This window comes from Citrus sinensis, chromosome 4 (genome assembly GCF_022201045.2).
Source record: "Citrus sinensis cultivar Valencia sweet orange chromosome 4, DVS_A1.0, whole genome shotgun sequence".
In the NCBI taxonomy this organism is placed as follows: Eukaryota; Viridiplantae; Streptophyta; class Magnoliopsida; order Sapindales; family Rutaceae; genus Citrus; species Citrus sinensis.
The window spans coordinates 15,780,864-15,800,975 of NC_068559.1; the positions used below are offsets into that span (position 1 = coordinate 15,780,864).

The 20,112-nt window shown below is 35.2% G+C and overlaps 1 long non-coding RNA gene across 2 annotated transcripts; it reads left to right on the forward strand.

The window, feature by feature from the left end:
* Positions 1-17,445: 17,445 nt before the first annotated feature.
* LOC112496192 (uncharacterized) lies at positions 17,446-19,644 on the forward strand. Of its 2 annotated transcripts, XR_008054005.1 has the most exons (3): positions 17,475-17,768; positions 18,248-18,794; positions 18,890-19,644. It is a non-coding gene; the product is annotated as an uncharacterized LOC112496192 (long non-coding RNA). The 2 variants fall into 2 exon arrangements; XR_003062689.2 differs by lacking the exon at positions 18,890-19,644 and having other exon boundaries at positions 17,446-17,768; positions 18,248-18,836.
* The last annotated feature ends 468 nt before the right edge of the window (positions 19,645-20,112 follow it).

Consider the following 20,112-nt stretch of genomic DNA (forward strand, 5'->3'; position numbering starts at 1 on the left):
TTAAGCTTCTTGTAATTTAATTATGTGTGTTTTATTTTAATTAAGTATTTTATGTATTTTAGGGGCGTCATAGTCATTTCACAATGAATGAGAGATCAGACCTCAAAATGGACATCACTTTTGAACTCAGGACGGTCGAAAATCTTAGGAGGAGCATAAAAGGAAAAATGACACTGTTCACATGTACGGTACTATTCACATGTATGGTAGTGTCTATGTTACTGTTCACGACACTGTTCACATAGATGGATCGCTGACGTGACATTGACCGATGATGTGGAATTGACTGATGAGGTGTCACGATCCTGTTGGACTAAAATTCTTATGCACTGTTGATCGATGATGTGGCAGTATATCAGTAGACCAAAAATCTCGCATACGGTACATGCATTACACAGGATTATTTTCAACCAAACCACGTCACTATTCAACCCGGGTCAAACTGTGTTACTATTCACCCGCGTGGTCAAACTGCATACTGTTGACTGATGACGTGGCGCAATCTTGAGCGTCTAAACTGTTTTTAATTCGATGGCCACGATTTACTCAATGTATCTATAAAAAAGGTGCCTCCCCCCCTAATTTGATATCTCTGAATCCATTTTTGGACTCCATTTTCTGTAATTCTTTTTATATCTTGTATTTTCTGCGTATTTTAATAAATTTTCATTTTGCCCCTAGTTCAATTATGAGTAGCTAATTTTCTTTCAAGTTTGGGTTGAAGGTGAAGTCTCAACATGTGTCATGGGCTTTATTTGGTAAATTTATTTTCTCTTCCCCTCTAGTTTTTGTTAATGTTTTGACTTCTCGTCGACAAATAATAATAATCTTGTCTAGATACCGCATTGGTATCACCGGCTCTCTAGTACAAGGTTATTATTATTTGACACGATAAGCCCTTAGCACCATATTGATTAGAGTGTGGTTCATGAGGTGTGGAATCCCCCCTCATGATTTAATTGGCATTAATAAGGAATATTTAGCCCATGGTGCATGTTGATACAGATCCAGATACCCAAGTGCTTCATTTCAATAGAATTCGCTCCAATTTATTCTCGTTATTTTAATTCAAAATTTAGGATAATCTAAGTTACTTTCACCATAAATCCAACCACCAATTTAGAAAAATTAATTCTACACACAATTAGAATCCACTTCCTCGTGCGATCGACACTTATCACCATTGATCTATTCTAAAATAGATTCGTGCACTTGCAAGTTTAATAAAATTTGCACAATAAGTTTTTGGTGCCGTTGCCGGGGAGGTAAGTTATTTTAATTTATAGAATTAATTTATGTCAATAATTTCTTTCATTCGTTTTCTTGTTTTTTTTTTTAATTAAAAAAAAAGAAAAAAAATGAATCTGCATTTAGAGGTTAGTATTTCTTTTCTTTTTCTCTTCTTTAAAATTCTGTAATTTAACTTTCAAGTTATTTTTTTTTCTTTGTAATTTTTGTTTATCTTACTAATTTTTTTAAGTTAATTTATTTCACGTATTTTTTGTGTATTTTTATAGTAAGGTTGTAATAACGCAATAAATTTAGTATTGTAATTTCTCATTTTTCTTTATTTTTATTCGTTTTATTCCCATTTATTTTTTGTTCTTTGCATGCATGGTCGTAGGTTATTATTACTTAATCTTGAACCTATAGACCTTGAATTAGAAAAAACACTGCGCACACACAAACACGTTAAAAATAAAAGGAATTTGCAACAACAACAAGCACCACAGGAGAGGCCATTTAAGGACTATTTTAGTCCCTTAGCTAATTTGAGCACATCATGTATAAGATATCCAAATGTAGCTGCTAGGAGTTTTGAACTAAAACCTAGTGTGCTAAATTGTCTTCCAACATTCTATGGCCTAGAAAATGAGGACCCATATAATCATTTGAATGATTTTCATGCTGTTTGTCAAACATTTAGATATGAGAATTTTTTAGATGATGATGTTAAAATTAGATTATTCCCATTTTTTTTAAAGGATAGAGCTTGTTCATGACTTAATACATTGTCTACTAATAACATTACATCATGGGAACAAATGGTTACAAAATTTTTGAATAAATATTTTTCAGTACATAAAACCAATGCTATTCGTATGGAAATTTCAGAGTTTACCTAGAGGAAAGACGAGTAGTTTTTCGAAACATGGGAGCGATTCAATGGACTACTCTTGAAGTGTCCACATCATGGGTACGAGAAATGACACCAATGCCAATACTTTTTGGAAGGATTATTGCCGAATGTGCAAGAATAGCTAATGGCAACAAGTGGAGGAGAGCTAATGTCAAAAAGTGCATTAGAGATTTGGGAATTCTTCCAGTGACAAGCGGATAATTCCCAACAATGGAGTCGGCCACTCAGGAATACTAAAAGAATTAAAGGAGTGAATGAGGTTCACATTGGCGAGTCAACTTCGGGAATCAAAGAAGTCAGGGAGATGGTTGAAGGTCTCGCTCGACAAATAGCATCGTTATCGACTACTAAATCAACAGAGCCACATGACCATGACTCATACTCAGATCAAGCCAATGCCATAGGTGTAATGAGAAAACCATCTAATTATAACCCATACTCCAACATATATAACCCTGGATGGAGAGACCGCCCCAATTTTTCATGGTCTCAAGGATTCCAACAAAATGGACCAGCAGCTCCAGCTCCACCAATGCAACCAATTCCTCAAAATCCTTAAGCCTCTCAACCACCATTTAAACCATACAATCAGAACCAGAACTACTCTCAACCCAGACCATGGAAGGATGCATTCCAGAATTTCAAGAATGTTACTCACTCTACGATTGAGCAACAAAACCGCACTATTGATGGACTACGAAATGAGATGAGGGTAGGCTTTAACTCACAAGCCCAATCAGTTTCAAGCCTCGAGAAAATGGTAGGACAACTTGCTTCTTCAGTTCAGACCTTGGCAATGACTGTTGAGAAATGCAAGTTTTCAAGTCAACCAGTGCCTAATCCTAAAGGAGTGCATGAAGCAAGTATCAGTTCACCACAGCAGCATGGAGATGTCAAAGCAGTTATGACGTTGGGAAAAGGAAAAGAAGTCGACAACAAAGTGGAGATGCCGGTGACAAAAGAAAATCAAATTGTACCTGTGAATGTTGAGGACTCACCATTGAAAGAGAAAGAAGAAACCAACCCACGAGAATATGTTCCTAAAGCTCCATTTCCTTAGAGGTTAGCTAAAGGAAAGAAGGGAAAATCCACATGTGAGATTCTTGAAATCTTCAAACAGGTAAGTGTTAACAACCCTTTACTTGATGCTATAAAATAAGTTTCATCTTATGCTAAGTTTCTTAAAAACCTTTGAACTAAAAAGAGAAATATTCATGTTTAAAAAAAGGCATTTTTAATAGAAAATGTTAGTTCTATACTCCAACACAAAATTCCTCTGAAATGTAAAGACCCAAACTCCCCCACTATCTCATGTAGTATAGGGAACCACACAATTGAGAATTCTTTATTAGATTTAAGAGCTAGTATAAATTTGTTGCCTTACTCTGTATTCGTGAAACTTGGACTGGGAAAATTACACCCAACTCCAGTAGTGTTGCAGCTTGCAGATCGGTCCACAAAAATACCTCGTGGTATTGTAGATGACGTACTTATCCAGGTAGACAAGTTTTATTTTCCTGTTGATTTCATTGTAATTGACACTCAACCAATACAGGATTCAAGGAAGTACATCCCCATTATTCTAGGTCGACCTTTCTTGGCAATTGCGGATGCTCACATTCAATGCAGGACTGAAAATATGCAGTTGTCCTTCAGCAACATGACTATGGAGCTGAACATCTTCAACATTGCCAAACAATCTCACAATGTAGATGATGAAATTGTTGATGTGCATTTAATTGAAGCATTAGTTGATAATACTTTTGTTTCAAACCTTAGCGATAATCCTTTACAAACATGTTTAACTCACTTTGGTTTGGATTTTGATATTGACAGATCAATCGATGAGGTCAATGCTCTACTTGACTCAGCACCATCCATGGACACTAATAAATGAAAGCCAAGAGTTGAATAACTAACACTATCAGAAAATAAACTCATCCCATCATCAGAATCACCACCGAAACTCGAGCTCAAACCATTGCCCAACACTCTGGAATATGCATTTTTGGGAGAAGAAAGTACTATGCTGGTAATCATTTCATCATTCATAAATGACGAACAAAAAGGTAAGTTGTTGGATAATTTAAAAGAGCACAAATGAGCATTAGGATGGACATAGCAGATATCAAAGGTATAAACCCAGTAGACTGCATGCATTACATTCACCTTGATGAAATTACTAAATCTACTAGGGAAATGCAACGTCGGTTAAATCCTAATATGAAAGAAGTTGTTAGAACTGAAGTCCTTAAGCTATTAGATGCATGTATCATTTACCCCATTTTTTATAGTTCATGGGTCAGTCCTGTACAAGTTGTCCCCAAAAAGTCAGGAGTCACAGTAGTTACCAATGCCGATAATGAATTAATACCAACTAGAGTGACTACAGGATGGCGTGTATGCATTGATTATAGAAAGTTGAATTCTGTCACACGTAAAGACCATTTTCCTTTACCATTTATTGATCAAATGCTTGATAGATTGGCAAGCCATGAATTTTATTGCTTTCTAGATGGCTACTCAGAATATAATTAGATTCTTATAGCTCCAAAAGATCAAGAGAAAACCATTTTCACTTGTCCTTTTGACACTTTTGCATATATGAAAATGCTATTTGGATTATGTAATGCACCTGCTATATTTTAACGTTGTATGTTAAGCATTTTCTCTGATATGGTTGAACGATTCCTTGAAGTCTTTATGGATGATTTTTCTGTTTTTGGTGACTCGTTTGATCAATGTTTGCATCGTCTAATACTGGTTCTGCAGAGATGTATCGAGAAGAACTTAATCTTAAATTGGGAGAAGTGTCATTTTATGATAAAATAAGGTATTGTTCTCGGTCACATCATTTCGAGCAAATATATTGAGGTTGATAAAGCCAAGGTGGATCTCATTTCTAATCTTCCTCCACCCAAAACAATCAGAAAAGTAAGATCTTTCCTTGGGCGTGCTGGTTTTTATAGACGTTTTATTAAAAATTTTAGCAAAGTTTCTAGACCCTTATACAATCTACTTACTAAGGATGTATCTTTTATCTTTAATTATTCATGTCTTGTGGCTTTTGAACAATTAAAGCAATTGTTGACATCATCACCTATTATTCAGCCCCCAAACTGGAGCTTACCATTTGAACTCATGTGTGATGCATCTGATTATGCAGTAGGAGCAGTATTAGGATAAAGAGTTGATTGAATTCCCCATGTTATTTATTATGCTAGTATGACATTAAATGATGCACAGTTGAACTATTCAACTACTGAAAAAGAAATGCTAGCAATAGTGTTTGCATTGAAAAAATTTCGATCTTATCTCATTGGTTGTAAAATAATTGTGTTCACAAATCATGCTGCTCTTAAATATCTTCTCACAAAAAAAGATGCAAAAGCTAGACTAATTCGTTGGGTGTTACTTTTATAGGAGTTCGACTTGGAATTTAAAGATAAGAAAGGCACAGAGAATGTTGTAGCTGATCATCTCTCTCATCTCCACTTTGACACAATTATGGAATCATTACCATTGAATGAGTCATTCCCAGATGAACAATTGATGAGTGTGGAAGTATTACTATGGTATGCTGATATCGTTAATTATATTGTTACAGGTCAACTTCCAGAGCATTTGACCAACACAAGACAAGGCTAAATTCTTTGCGAAAATAAAGAATTACTTTTGGGATGACCCGTATTTGTTCAAGTATTGTACAGATCAAATTGTTAGGCGATGTGTCCTAGAAAGTGAAATTCGGAATATCCTTTCATTCTGTCATGAACAAGCTTGTGGAGACTATTTCAGTGCTAAGAAAACAACTACTAAAGTTTTATAATGTGGTTTCTATTGGCCAACTATATTTCGAGACGCTTACACTTTCTGTTCTTCATGTGATAGGTGTCAACGAATGGGGAGCATTACACGAAGGAACATGATGCCACTAAATCCAATTTTAGTGGTTGAGATTTTTGACGTATGCGGTATCAACTTCATGAGACCCTTTCCCCCTTCTTTTGGCCATCAATACATATTGGTTGCTGTTGACTACGTATCGAAATAGGTAGAAGCAATTCCATGCAGAACCAATGATCACAAGGTGGTGATAGGATTTTTGAAAAGTAACATTGTTTCGCGCTTTAGATTCCCTCGAGCGATAATCAGTGATGGTGGTGCCCACTTTTATAACAAAGCATTCAAAGCTCTTTTGACAAAGTATTCAATCACTTACAAAGCGGCAATCCCATATCATCCGCAAACCAGTGGCCAAGTTGAGATCTCCAATCGAGAAATAAAGCACATATTAGAAAAGACGGTGAGGCCGGACAAAAAAGATTGGTCATTAAGATTTGATAATGCATTATGGGCATATAGAACGGCTTTCAAGACCCCGATTAGGATGTCACCCTACAGGCTAGTGTATGGAAAAGCTTGCCATCTACTTGTGTAACTCGAGCATCGTGCATATTGGGCTATCAAGAAATTCAACTTTGACATGCAGCAAGCCAGCTTAGAAAGAAGATTACAGCTGGGAGAACTTAAAGAAATTCGCAATGATGCATGCAAAAATGCCAAGATTTACAAGCAACGAATGAAAGTCTTCCATGATAAGTAAATTATGAGAAAATCGTTCACTCCAGGTCAGAAAGTACTTTTATTCAATTCTCGCTTGCACCTATTCTCAGGTAAGTTACGCTCTCGATGGTCTGGCCCCTTTATTGTTCATACTGTTTTTTCACATAGGACAATTGAAATTAAGGACCCAATGAACGACGTTACGTTTAAAGTTAATGGTCAAAGATTAAAGCCATATCTAGAGTACCAACCACATGGAGAAGACACTGAAATAAATTTGAATGACCCACCATATTTGAATTGATTTTTTTTTCTTTTCAGTGATTTGATTTTTTTTCTTTCTTTCTTTTTATTATTCTTTTGCTAATTGAAATTATTTTTGCATAAGTGTATTTGTTTAACCATTAAGTTTTTTTTTATTATCATTGTTAAACCATGAGTATCATACTTAAACCGTTCCTTCTAAACATTCTTAAACCACTTCAACGTGTAAAATATCATCTCAAAAGTCAGATTCGATTTTGTAAGACACATCATATTTGGGCTCTGCAACCACCAGAGTTAGTATCCTATATTAAGGGTTTAGAAAGCCAATTCAGAGACATTAGGAGAAGTATTTACGACATCCAGTTAGAGCTTGAGGTAAATTCAATAAGAGGACGATTTTAATTTTCTTTTTGTGTTTTAATTTGTTTTTCTGTTTGTGTGCTTTAGTTTGTTACCCCGGTGAAGTGGCGGATAACGGTACTCCGTGACAATCAAGTCGGTTACTTCAGTTTCCCATAATAACTGATATTCTGAAGCGAAAGTATGGACAGAAATGAGATTCTAGCAAAGCTTCATAATCGATTCCCTTCACTTCCTCAGAATGCCCTCCTTACAATCTATAAAGCTCGGTCCGAACGCATGCGATTACTCATGAGGAATAACATACCTGCTAACATCCGTTGGTTAATCGAAGCTAAAGTACGATTGGCAGGTGAGTTACCTCCAAAATTTATTGCATACATGTCTGGTTGTGGTAAAGGAAATTATGCAAGAAATGAAGAGCTCAAAGAATTTCAGTTGCTTTTCATAAGTGTGCTAGAATGAGATGCAATAAAAATCGATGTTATTTAGGAATGATGTCTGATAATAGGGAAGAAAAGATTCAATTCATTAGGGATGGCTTCAATAAAGAGTCATTGGATGATATCCTTCTGTCTCTTGAAACGCATCCTAGTGGATATGTGCAAGGAGCGATTCTCCAGTTATGGCCATTATTCCAGAAAGAGCATGCACGATATAGTCTCGGGAATCTGACTATAAACAACCATGTTTGCCAACTTATAAGAAAACTGGATGGGAAGCCTATCCTCGACCCATAGAGGGCGTTCAAGCCGTTTCTTGACGTAAAACCAGAGGAAGATGTGAGCCACAGTCGTAACTACCTGTAAATATCCTTTTACTTCATTGTTATTTTATTTCACTGTTGTTTTATCATTTGCATTATTGTCTTTAATAATTTTATTTTATCATTGTTTCTTTTTCTTTTTACTGTTTCCTTTTTGACTCGCTAACCATGTGCTTTACGCGTTATTTGACACTGACATGCCACCTCATACACAGTTGTGATCCACTGTCACCAAGATTCTTAAATAAGACTTTTTGTTAAGCACTCACAAATTGTTTTTGAGAAATATTCCAATGGCAACTACTCCCAATAGACAATTCAAGAATATTTGTGTGCTTTCTGGATTTAATATGGCAAACATAAAGAGTTCGCTGAGGCAGCCGTAGATCTTGGTCGAAGTATAGCAGAGAGAAAATTACACTTGGTATATGGAGGAGGTAACCGAGGGTTATCAAAATTAGTCTCAGAAGCTGCTTTTGTCAGAGGAAGCCAAGTATTAGGCATCATCCTAAGAGTCCTAAAACCTTTGAGCAGTTTGTCTGACCCACCGACTGGAGAAAAGTTAGTCATCTCAGGTATGCAAGAAAGAATAACTGAAATGTTTAATCATGCTGATGCTTTTATTTTCCTTCCAGGAGATCTTGCAACACTAGAGGCACTTATCACACTAGCATCTTGGGCCCATCTGCACATTCACCAGAAACCCATCGGTTTGTTAAATGTCAATAACTTTTATGATGGCTTCTTCGCATTTCTTAACCATGCAATAAAAAACTACTTCATTCCTTCCAATGCGAAAAAATTTTTTTATTTATGCTCACACTGCTAATGAGCTACTTGATCTGTTACAAGCTTATAGACCGGAGCCAGACCCCTGGACCTTTATGTTGGAGCGTCCAAATAATGATGGTAACAGTAGCCGCAGTAAGAAGTACAAATTAGATTTAACTCTCCGTCTGTAAATATTTTCTTCTGTGTTGCAGCACCCAGGTGAAGTCTTCTAAACTCTACTTATTTCCTTTAAAACATTGAGGACAATGTTTTGTTCTGGTTGGGGGGAGGGAATAGTCGACAATTGTAGAATCTTGGTTAAGTTTTTACTGATTTTTTGTTGTAAAAACTAACTGTTGCTAACTTTTTGTGTTGAAGATGGCTGAAAGGAGTGTAGTGACTCTAGAAACGCATCTTCATCGTTTGAAAAAAAATTAAAAAAAAAACAAAAAAAAATTCAGACATTTTCTTTTTCTTTATTATGTTTTGATGTTCATTTTTCTTCTTCTTTTTAATTTATCCTTTATAAATATACATTTTCAATTTTTTTTGAGTCGAAGATGGCTGAATATGGAGTGTAGTGACTCTAGAAACGCATCTTCTTAAGTTAAAAAAAAACATTTTCGTTTTCTATCATTTTATAATTAGTTTTTCTACATTATTTTCACATTTTTGCATGCATATTTTCCTTCATATTTAGAATTGGTTGGGGGGTAGGATGTTGTTTAAAAAAATAATTGTGTGATTTATTTTAACATTTGATGACATAATTAATTTCAAATTTAAGTATTTGTATTATCTTTGGTCTTAAGTGATGTTACGTTATGTTTGCTACTTTACATGTTGATGTCAAAGACAAATATGAGTTGCTTGAAGGAATGAACATGTCATAATAAGTACCAAGTGAGTTTTTGAGCCTATTATTTTTCTTGGAGAGTAACCCTTTTACACATTCTTTATACAGCTAAGCAGTTTATTATTTTATACACGATCTCTAGATTTCTTTGAGTTAACCCTTAAAAAAAATTTGTAAAATTAAAAAAAAAAGAGAAAAAAATGTGTGTTACTACATTTGGAGGCCCATCTAACTAGTAGATATGGAAGATTATTTATAGCCCTAAAAGACGATGGAAATGCTATCTTTGATCCATTTGAGCCTTTCTAACCATCCCTTTTATGAAATATCCATAGTTAACCCTTTTGAGACTTTAAAAAAATATATTTTCTTTGTCAAACTTATCATCTTGACCCACTCTGATTTGGAGTATTACCCAATATCTAAGATGTTTCATCACCTATTTATGTTTGAGAAAAATATAAATAATTATTTTATTCAGTGAAGTTGTGCCAAACAAAAACAAAAAAAAAGAGAAAAAAAAAAGAAAAAAAATTGTTGTTTAAAAAAAAATAATAATAGGTGAAATCTACCTTGCAACTCCTAAAAAAAAAATTCTACATTTTTCTTAAACATACACTTTATTTTCCTTATTTTTCCTCCTTTGTTAGCCATGTCCCTAACCTACGTTATGTCCTAATAAAAGTCCTTCTTAATTTTAGGAAATTATAGTCTAAAGTAGAAGCTAGTTATATGGGCTAAAAAGATGTAGTTGTGCATAAAAAAAAAAAATAAATTGGGTTGATTATCATTTTTATTTGACTTGAGATCGTATTATTTCTAAGCTGAAGGCATATTTCTTTCATCTTGGCGAGAGCATGTGATATCACTTCTTTATTATTTTCTCTCAATTACCATTCATTAGAGTGACTATTTTTATTGAGTTTAATTTCTTTGTGAGAGTGTCACTACTTCCAGTGAGATTTTGTGGTTTGACATGTCATTCTTGAAAGTAGCTATGACAAAGTCTACTAGGCTGATTCATGTGGATGGTTGATGTGGGTGTGATGTTTCTTTAGACTGAAGATAATGCTTATACTTTTATTTGATTACTATCATTAGTCTGATTGAATAAACATGATTGTTAAAAAAAAAATCATTTTGGATTTGAATTTTGTTTTCGCTTTATTTACTAGGGACTAGCAATAAGCTGGTTGGGGGATATGTTGAGTGTTGAAAATACATATTCATAAAGGAGAAAATCATCATTTTACATTTCAAGCCTTACTGACAACCTTTACTTTTATGTATTTAAGCTTCTTGTAATTTAATTATGTGTGTTTATTTTAATTAAGTATTTTATGTATTTTAGGGGCATCATATCATTTCACAATGAACGAAAGATCAGACGGAAAAACGGATATCACTTTTAAACTCAGGACGATTGAAAACCTTAGGAGGAGCATAAAAGGAAAAATGACATTGTTCACATGTACGGTACTATTCACATGTACGGTAGTGTCTATGTTACTGTTCACGACACTGTTCACATAGACAGATCGATGACATGGCATTGACTGATGATGTGGCATTGACTGATGAGGTGTCACGATCCTGTTGGACTAAAATTCTTATGCATTGTTAATCGATGACGTGGCAACATGTTAGTGGACCAAAAATCTCGCGTACGGTATATGCATGACACAGGATTATTTTCAACCAAACCACGTCACTATTCAACCCGGGTCAAACCGTGTTACTGTTCACCCACGTGGTCAAACCGCGTACTGTTGACTGATGACGTGGCGCAATCCTGAGCGTCCAAACTGTTTTTAATCTGATGGCCACGATTTACTCAATGTATCTATAAAAAGGGGGCCTCCCCCCTAATTTGATATCTCTGAATTCATTTTTAGACTCCATTTTCTGTAATTCCTTCTCTATCTTGTATTTTTTTACATATTTTAATAAATTCCCATTTTGTCCCTAGTTCAATTATGAGTAGCTAATTTTTTTTCAAACTTGGGTTGAAGGTGAAGTCTCAACATGTGTCATGGGTTTTATTTGATAAATTTATTTTCTCTTCCCCTCTAATTTTTGTGGATGTTTTGACTTCTCGTCGACAAATAATAATAATCTTGTCTAGATACCGCCTTGGTATCACCGGCTCTCTAGTACAAGGTTATTATTATTTGACACGATAAGCCCTTAGCACCATATTGATTAGAGTGTGGTTCATGAGATGTGGAATCCCCCATCATGATTTAATTGGCATTAATAAGGAATATTTAGCCCATGGTGCATGTTGATGCAGATTCATATACCCAAGTGCTTCATTTCAATAGAATTCGCTCCAATTTATTCCCGTCATTTTAATTCAAATTTTAGGATAATCTAAGTTACTTTCACTACAAATCCAACCGCCAATTTAGAAAAATTAATTCTACACACAATTAGAATCCACCTCCTCGTGGGATTGACACTCGTCACCATTGATCTATTCTACAATAGATTCGTGCAGTTGCGAGTTCAATAAAATTTGCACAACACCTTATTCATTCAAAATGTGCAAGCACGTTTGTGTCACTCATTTGCCTACATACTGCCAATGTTTTTAAAAGAAGACAACATGTAGACCATCAGGGCTAGGTGCTTTTATGGGGGCACATTTAGAAAAGGGCTTTTGAAAACTCCTTTACTGTAAATGGGGCATTCAACTGATCATTCATGGAATCCGTCACCTTTGGTGTTAAGCCCTTTAAAGCAACATTCATTTAAGCTTGGCTTAGGTCTGAGGATGTGAAGAGTTGTTGAAAGTATTCACAAAACTCTCTTTCCACGGCTTCCCATCTTCTGTCCAGTTGTCTTGTCTGTCCTCCACTCCTCAAATTTTATTTTTGTCTCTTCTTAATTGTAGCTTTTGAGTGAAAAAACGTAGAGCTTATGTTTTTTCATCTCTGACCTTTAGCCAATTAGCTCTAGCTCTGTACTTCTAGTAAATCTCCTCATCAAGCAACATGTTGTGAATTTGGTTTTTAATTTTCCTAATTTCATTGCCTCTTCATATTGTACATTGTTCTGCTTCGCACTTTGAAGCTCTTTCACCAGCTTCTTTAACTTCTTCTCCCACCCTCTAAACTCCTCATTACTCCACCATTTTAGTTGAGCCAATAAAGATTTTGCCACTGTTTTAAACTAAAGGACAAGATTTTCTTCCCCAGCGGATCCATATTTCTTATTCAGTTTTAATTATACTTTTACAAACATCATATGAGCTCCACATGTCCTTATAATACACCCTAGAAAAGGTTCTTTTTACATACTTTAGCCCGCTACCTTTCTCCTTTACCTCCATTATTATTATACAATGATCAGAACCCAAACTAACTAGATTTGTGGCAGCTTGCTTCTGAAAGTGATTCCCCCATTTTTTATCACAAAAAACTTGTCTAATCTCTCCTCTACATAGTGTGGCCCAAACCTACCATTGTTCCAAGCGAATAGATACACCTTACAACCCAAATCAACAAAATTGCTAGCTTGAATAACTTCTCTAAACTCATATATCATCTGTACATTTCTATAATTCCCATCTGGTTTCTCATTCAAATTCAGAATTTCACTAAAATCACCAGAACACAGCCATGGTTTTGAGGACAGACCTACTAGCCTTCGCAACGAAGTCCATGTATGCTTCTTTTGTTGTGTATATGGGTGCCCATAAACTCCAATACATCACCAAGTCTTGCCATTGCCATACTGCACTTCAGGGTGCCTGCCGTAGGAGACAATGTTCATACTAATATTTGAGGTCCACATCATTGCTATGCCTCCACTTTTACCTTTTCTACTTACCGTAAAATAATTACCTAATTTAAATCTTCTACATTCTTCATTAACTTGTCTAGACTCCAACTTTGTTTTACAAATAAAAACAAGCTGAGGTCTATGGTTTTGGAGAATTTTCTTCGTGGCTAGGCGCATTCAGAGATTCCCCAAACTCTGAACATTCTAGCTAATGAGTTTCATAGCTATCGGTGGGTTATTTAGCAACCTCCGTTGTTATATCTTCTAGAATTGTTTCTAAGTCCTCTAAAGCCATGGCGCTGTGTTGTTCCCAGGCTAGTTGAATCTTCATTGCAGGAGCATTGATTTGGAGCTTGTTGTTGAGAGCTTTGCTTGGGCTGTTTAATTTTGCCTGTTTTGATTGTGGACTTTGCCCACTAATTGTACTGTTTAGCTGGCCCATTTTCTGGCTCATCAACCTCCGAGATGTGTTGACTGCTTGTTTCTTGTGGATTTTGAGCAACCCTATTTTTTGTTTCATTTAAGCTTCCACTCTCCCGCTTTCCATAGTTTTCCGCCTTAATATCCCCTTGTTTAGGAGAAAATTTGACAACTGCATTGATAAGCTTTTTATTCCATACATCTTGTAGCTCGTTGTCTCTGAGATTTGTAGCTTCTATAGCTGCTCGCATTGAATGTTCCTCAGTTACCTTTGTCTCATTACACACCTACATTGGAACAATAGATTCACCCTTATGGCTTTGACTCGACCCATTGTCTTCAACTAGGCTGACATGTTGATCATGGTTCTGAGTTTCTGTGTTTGTCGTTTTAGAACTTTGCTAGTTATGCTCTCTACTCTATTTTTCTTTTCTTCTATTTTTCCTAGCCCATTCAACCACTATTGATGAAGCTTTGAGCCATGATCCATAAGCTAGTTTCTCCTTTGATTGCCCCTTTGTATTTGAGACACTCCCTGTGTTAGTGTCCAACAAGCCTACAACAAAAACAGAAATCTAGGGAGTCTTTCATATTGAACACCTATTAGGGTTTTAACTCCATCGTTTTGTTGAAAAAATAGAATTTTTTCAGTGGTTTGGTAATGTCCATAGAAATTCTTACTCGTACAATAGGTCCTATGCATTCCCCCATTTCGTCAGTATGCACCTCTTCCACCTTCTCTATTAGGGACCCTAGCTTCTCTATCACATATTTTTCCATACATATAAGGAGCACATTATGTAGTTGTACCCAGAATAAAGTGTTTAAGAAAGATTGCTTTTTTATATCCCCCATTCCTGTTGGTTCTGTAAAGACTATTAAGGTATTATCAAAGTGCCAAGGGCCGCTAGTGAATACCTTTTTCTTTTCTTCCTCTGAGCCAAATTTAAATAATAAAAAATTCTCCCCCAAGCTCTCTATTTTCACCTTTTTAAGAGTCCTTCAGACTTGTCTCACAGTTATTCTCAGCCCTTCTATATGTATTCCTCGATTCAGAAGGATTTTTCTAATCAAACAGTAGGCTACAAGCATTTCTTCTTTTTCCTTTATTCTCCCCTCGAAAAGTACTTTGTCTTCTTCTTCCTCTTCCATCGTGATAGAGCTGCACTTTTTAATTAACTCTTCCGTATCCATTTCACCACAAGCAACAAATTGCCACTGTTTTACATCTTTCTCAAGCCTTAATAAATGCAGCACCTTTCGTATTAAACACACTTACTCCTTTAGCTTAGTCAATTGCTATCTTTTAAAACTCAAAATCTCACCCATCTTTACACACCCACGCTTATTGTTTCCCACCTAGAAAAGCATATCACCGAACACCCAGTCCACCCAACTTGTGAGTGACAATATAAGGATTATGACAATCCTGTTTGCTGCCATTCTAAGGTTTCCTCTGAGAGAGAACCTTAGAAGGAGACTTGTCTCTGTGTCTTTTAAGTCTTTATAACTACATGCATTTAATTATTGAGTTTGTTAATGGTCAATCGTCAATGTATCATTTTCTCAAATGCAAAGTGATATAGTTATTGTAACATAATTTACTAACAAAATGAATTGAGCTAAATAGTCTAGTAATTATTTGTATTATTGATTTTCAATTAATGTTATTCAAATTTTATTCATATTTAAATATGTATTATTAGTCATATTAAATTATTTAAAAATAACTAATTTAACTATTGTGATATAATTAAAAAATGCAATATTATATTGTGTTATTTAAGTATTTATTATTAGTTATATTAACTTATTAAAGATTAATTAATTTTATATAAAAATTATTATAAGATAATAAATAATACATTATTTAGTTATATTTTTAATATAATAAAAATTAAAATATTATATTATATTAAAAATTTATATTTATTTATTATATTACAAAGTTAAAAAAAAAAAAAAGATAAGCTAATAATGCACCTTTATACAGCAACTTGGTGCCTCAAACATGAGGTTGCATTGCATTCCCATGGAACGCGGAGTACCAGCCCTAGTTAGGCAAAATACCCAATGTGAGCTTATCTGATCCGAAAAATATCGGGTTCGAATTGGATTAGATTATTAACAAAACTTGATCGGGTGTAACTTTGCCAACCCGATTGGTTTTCCTTCAAAATTTAAAAAAAAATTAATGAAACAAGTGGCAAACAAAACAAACAATAAAAGTTTTAGATCAGATTCACACCACACGTAAAACAAATCTTAGATCTAAATGAAAAATTTTGTAAAGACACATATGCACTCACACGACACACTCACAACATACACAATCACACACAAATAGAGCTCGAGCCTTGGAGATCGGAGATGTCGAGACGCCAAACAACGAAGCAACAACCAATAGATCAGAGATGCAACCGCATGAACCGACAGCTAGCAGATTGGAGATGCAATCACGCGAACCAGCAGCCAGTAGTCACTAACGCAGCCATGCGAAGCCAAGCCATCGCTGCAACCACGACGCGCCAACGCAATCTGCTGCACCTCGACCGCTGCCGCTTGCTGTCGCTAGCTTCACCGGTTTCCACAACCGCTGCAACTTGATTCACCTCCACAGTCACTGTCACCAAGTTTTTTCATGGTATTGACTATGTTATTTTTGAAAGAGCAAGAATTTACCTTCACACGTACTTTTGATTTGTGGAGAACTTGTGAGACGTGTTAAACTCGAATCCGACATGGTGGGTATCTGAAAAAGGCACTCTGACGCCCAAGTCAGTGTTTGATTTTAAGGTCTAATGGAAGAAAGAACAATAAACAAGATCAGGATTTTTTTTTTTTTGCTTAGGAGGGATCCCCCCCCCTTTTTCTTGGTGAGATGGTCTCTATTTATAGTTGATAGATGACATAAGTCTAGGGTTTTGCCTTGGTCTCTCTCCTTGATGACACGTGCCACCAACTATTATTGCACACGTGGACATGAACTTGTTTGTAAGGAAATAAATATATTTATTCCAGACCTATGTCATTTATTCCATGCCCATGTGCTTCCCTACTCCTATGATCTTGGGCGTGATTCCCTCAGACCCCGGAATCCCGGAATTAGAATGATTTTTTACTCTTAGTTATTATCATAAGTCCCAGGAGAATTTTGTTCCAGCGTTACTTTCTCCTGAATAGATTGAATATAATCTATTTACTTATTTGATTTTCCAGGATAGTTTCTTTCTCTTTTTTTTATTTGGACACTTGGCGTAATTTTGTGCCTCTAAGTTATGGTACATACATCATTCCCCCCACAAGTGTATTTTTATTTTAAAATACCTTATTAAAAAAGTGACAGTTTTATAATATATGTTATTTTTCTCAAAATACTTTCTAGAAGTAATAGGATTCATCATACCCCTCTATTTTTTCATTATTTTTATTTTTATTTTTTTTATTTTTTATTTTATTATTATTATATATTTTTTTTAATATTATACGTGAATATTTAACTACTAGCCGAGTTGGTTAACAAAAATGCCTTTCTTAACTTTGCTGGTAATGGGTTACTAGGGCTTTTGGCCCTTTTGAATTTATTTAAATGATTAGTTTAACTCTTTTTCTAGATCACTACTTTTCTTCATCTCTTTTTTCACACTTTTCAAAAATTATTCCCCTGCAACTTTTTCGTGACTCCAACCTCCAATGCCTTTACTTACTTTTTTTTTTATCACTTTCTTTTTTTTTTATCACTTTCTTTTTTTTTTTTTCCCTCAAAGCTCTTTCTTCGTCACTTTCTTTTACTCAAGGCTTTTTCTTCATTACTTTCTTTTGTTGAAGGCTTTCCAGTAAGCTTCAGAACATGCTTCGTTCCTCATTTATTCATTATTTATTATTATTTTATTTTTTGTTCTTCTTTCTCACCTCCTTTTGCTTTCTTTTTCTTGTTTTGGTTGGTTTCCTCTCTGGTGGCTTTTTGCCCTTTTTTTTGTTTCCTCTCTCGGTTCTCTTTCTTTCTTTCTTTTGCTCTTTTTTTTGTGTGTGTGTTCCTTCTCCTCATGGCCTTTTGCCTTTTTGCTTTTGTTTTTGTTGTTTTTTTTTTTGTTTCTGCTCTCTCTCTCTCTTTTTCATTTGGTTTTGAATTTTAGTTTCATAATTGATTATAGCTTATAATCCCAAAAAGCATCAGACATATTGCTTCAATATATTGATTCTTATCGCTTCAGTATATATGCATCAGATTTTTGTTTATGCTCTTTGTTTCTGCTCTCTTTTTTTTTTTTTAATTCGGTTTTGAATTTTTCTCAATTTGATTTTTTTTTTACAGGAACATGGTTGCCCCCTAGAGTAGAGAGGCTCTCATTTCACTGATTTGTAGAATATGTGGACCTTGGCCCTGATGTCCAGTTGAGAGAGCTTGCGGATAATGTTGATATGGATCTTGGAATTGATAGGGAGTCAATTTTACTTTACCGCCAGTAAATCGAAGTATTATCATTCCCTATTTCTCCCCTGGTTATGGAATTTTTTGCTCGTTGTGGAGTTTCGCCTTCGATGATTAACTCTTGTGTTCCAATATTATTAAGAGCCTTTGCCACCACCAATTTGGCTCTTAAGGGGTCCCATTTCTTCTCATTGTATGATTTCTTAATATGTTATAGACTTAAACTTTATAGTGGTCCTAAAGACGAAAGGGATTCATGGTTCACTGAGGTTTGAGGATAAGGGTGTTTTTTATAAAATTCCTTCTTCGATGAAAAAGGATCAGTTTAGGGAGTGGTCAGTCAACTATCCTGTAATAGTTACTGGCTATTGGTGTAGGAGGGAGCATATGGAATCCTATGTTCTCAGTTATGTATTTTGAAAAAAGCTCCGTAAGTTTGTATTCCTTATTTATAATAGTATGTCTTTTGCTATGTGTGGATGCCTTTTGTTTTGTTATTTGCGGTACTCACTTTTTTTTTTTTAGTTGTACCTATTGTTGATCCTCCTTTATTGGGTGCTCGAGTGGCGTATTTGGAGAGGAATTTTTTGGGAAAAGATTTTTCGTGCGCTACAGAATTGATTTCACGTCAATGTTTGAGACAAGTTGGTCGATTTAATTATGTTTGTCATGTTGATAGCTTGTGTTTGAGAGGAGGCTATATTGTTTTTCTCCTTGGAGTTGCCCGCCTTTCCAGTAACGATGAAATAAATGAGGATACGAGGAAAATATTTGACTTATATGTGGCTGGTAAAGGTGAGGATGAGGATCCTAACATTCCTCTTCCGGATGGGATTCCTATAGACATAGGGGCCAAGGAGCCTATATCGAACCCAAGGTCTCCTCCCTACGGGTCTAAGGAATTATATATTCCAAGAAAGGTTAATAAAAAGAAGGCGCAGGTTAGAGAGAAGATTCCTATTGAGAGACAAAGTGGCGAAGCTAGCGATGTTGCTAGGAAGTGATCTATGGAGAAATGTGATGTTCTCATCCGGGGAGCTTCATCTGAGCGTAAGAAGACAATGGCTAATCCTACACAAAAAACTCATAGCGAGAAACCCAGAAATGTTGGTCCACGAAAAGAGAAATATTCTGATCCTTCGAAACGGGTGCAAAAGGAGAGGCTAAACAAAGTTCTTCTTCCAACCGATTTCGATAAGTTAGAATCTGATGGTATATAAGTTCCTTTGCTCCTGCTTATGTTGTTATTTTATGTATATATATGTATTATTCTCTTAATACTTTTTAGTTTTCAGAAAATCATGATGAATATCTTTTTCGATTCGCCAAAGTAGAAGCTCCGCTATAGAAAATAGCTATACAATTAAAACAAAACATGAAGTCTGGTAAGAATAAATGGAAAAACCAATAACAAAGGAAAAGTCATAAAAATCCAACACTTATCATCGTTCCTCCTCTTTTGATTTTTTCCTACATGAGCATTGTTGTCCTCTCTGTCACCGGAAAAAGCTTTCTTACTTGAGCAGCTCTTAAATAAAATTTCCTTGCCACCAATCCTATGGTCATCTTTTGTCACTACTCCTTTGTGAGTGACAATATGAGGATTATGACAATCTTGTTTGCTGCCATTCTGAGGTTTCCTCTTAGAGAGAACCCTAGAAGGAGACTTGTCTTTGTGTCTTTTAAGTCTTTATAACTATATGCATTTAATTATTGAGTTTGTTAATGGTGAATTGTCAATGTATCAT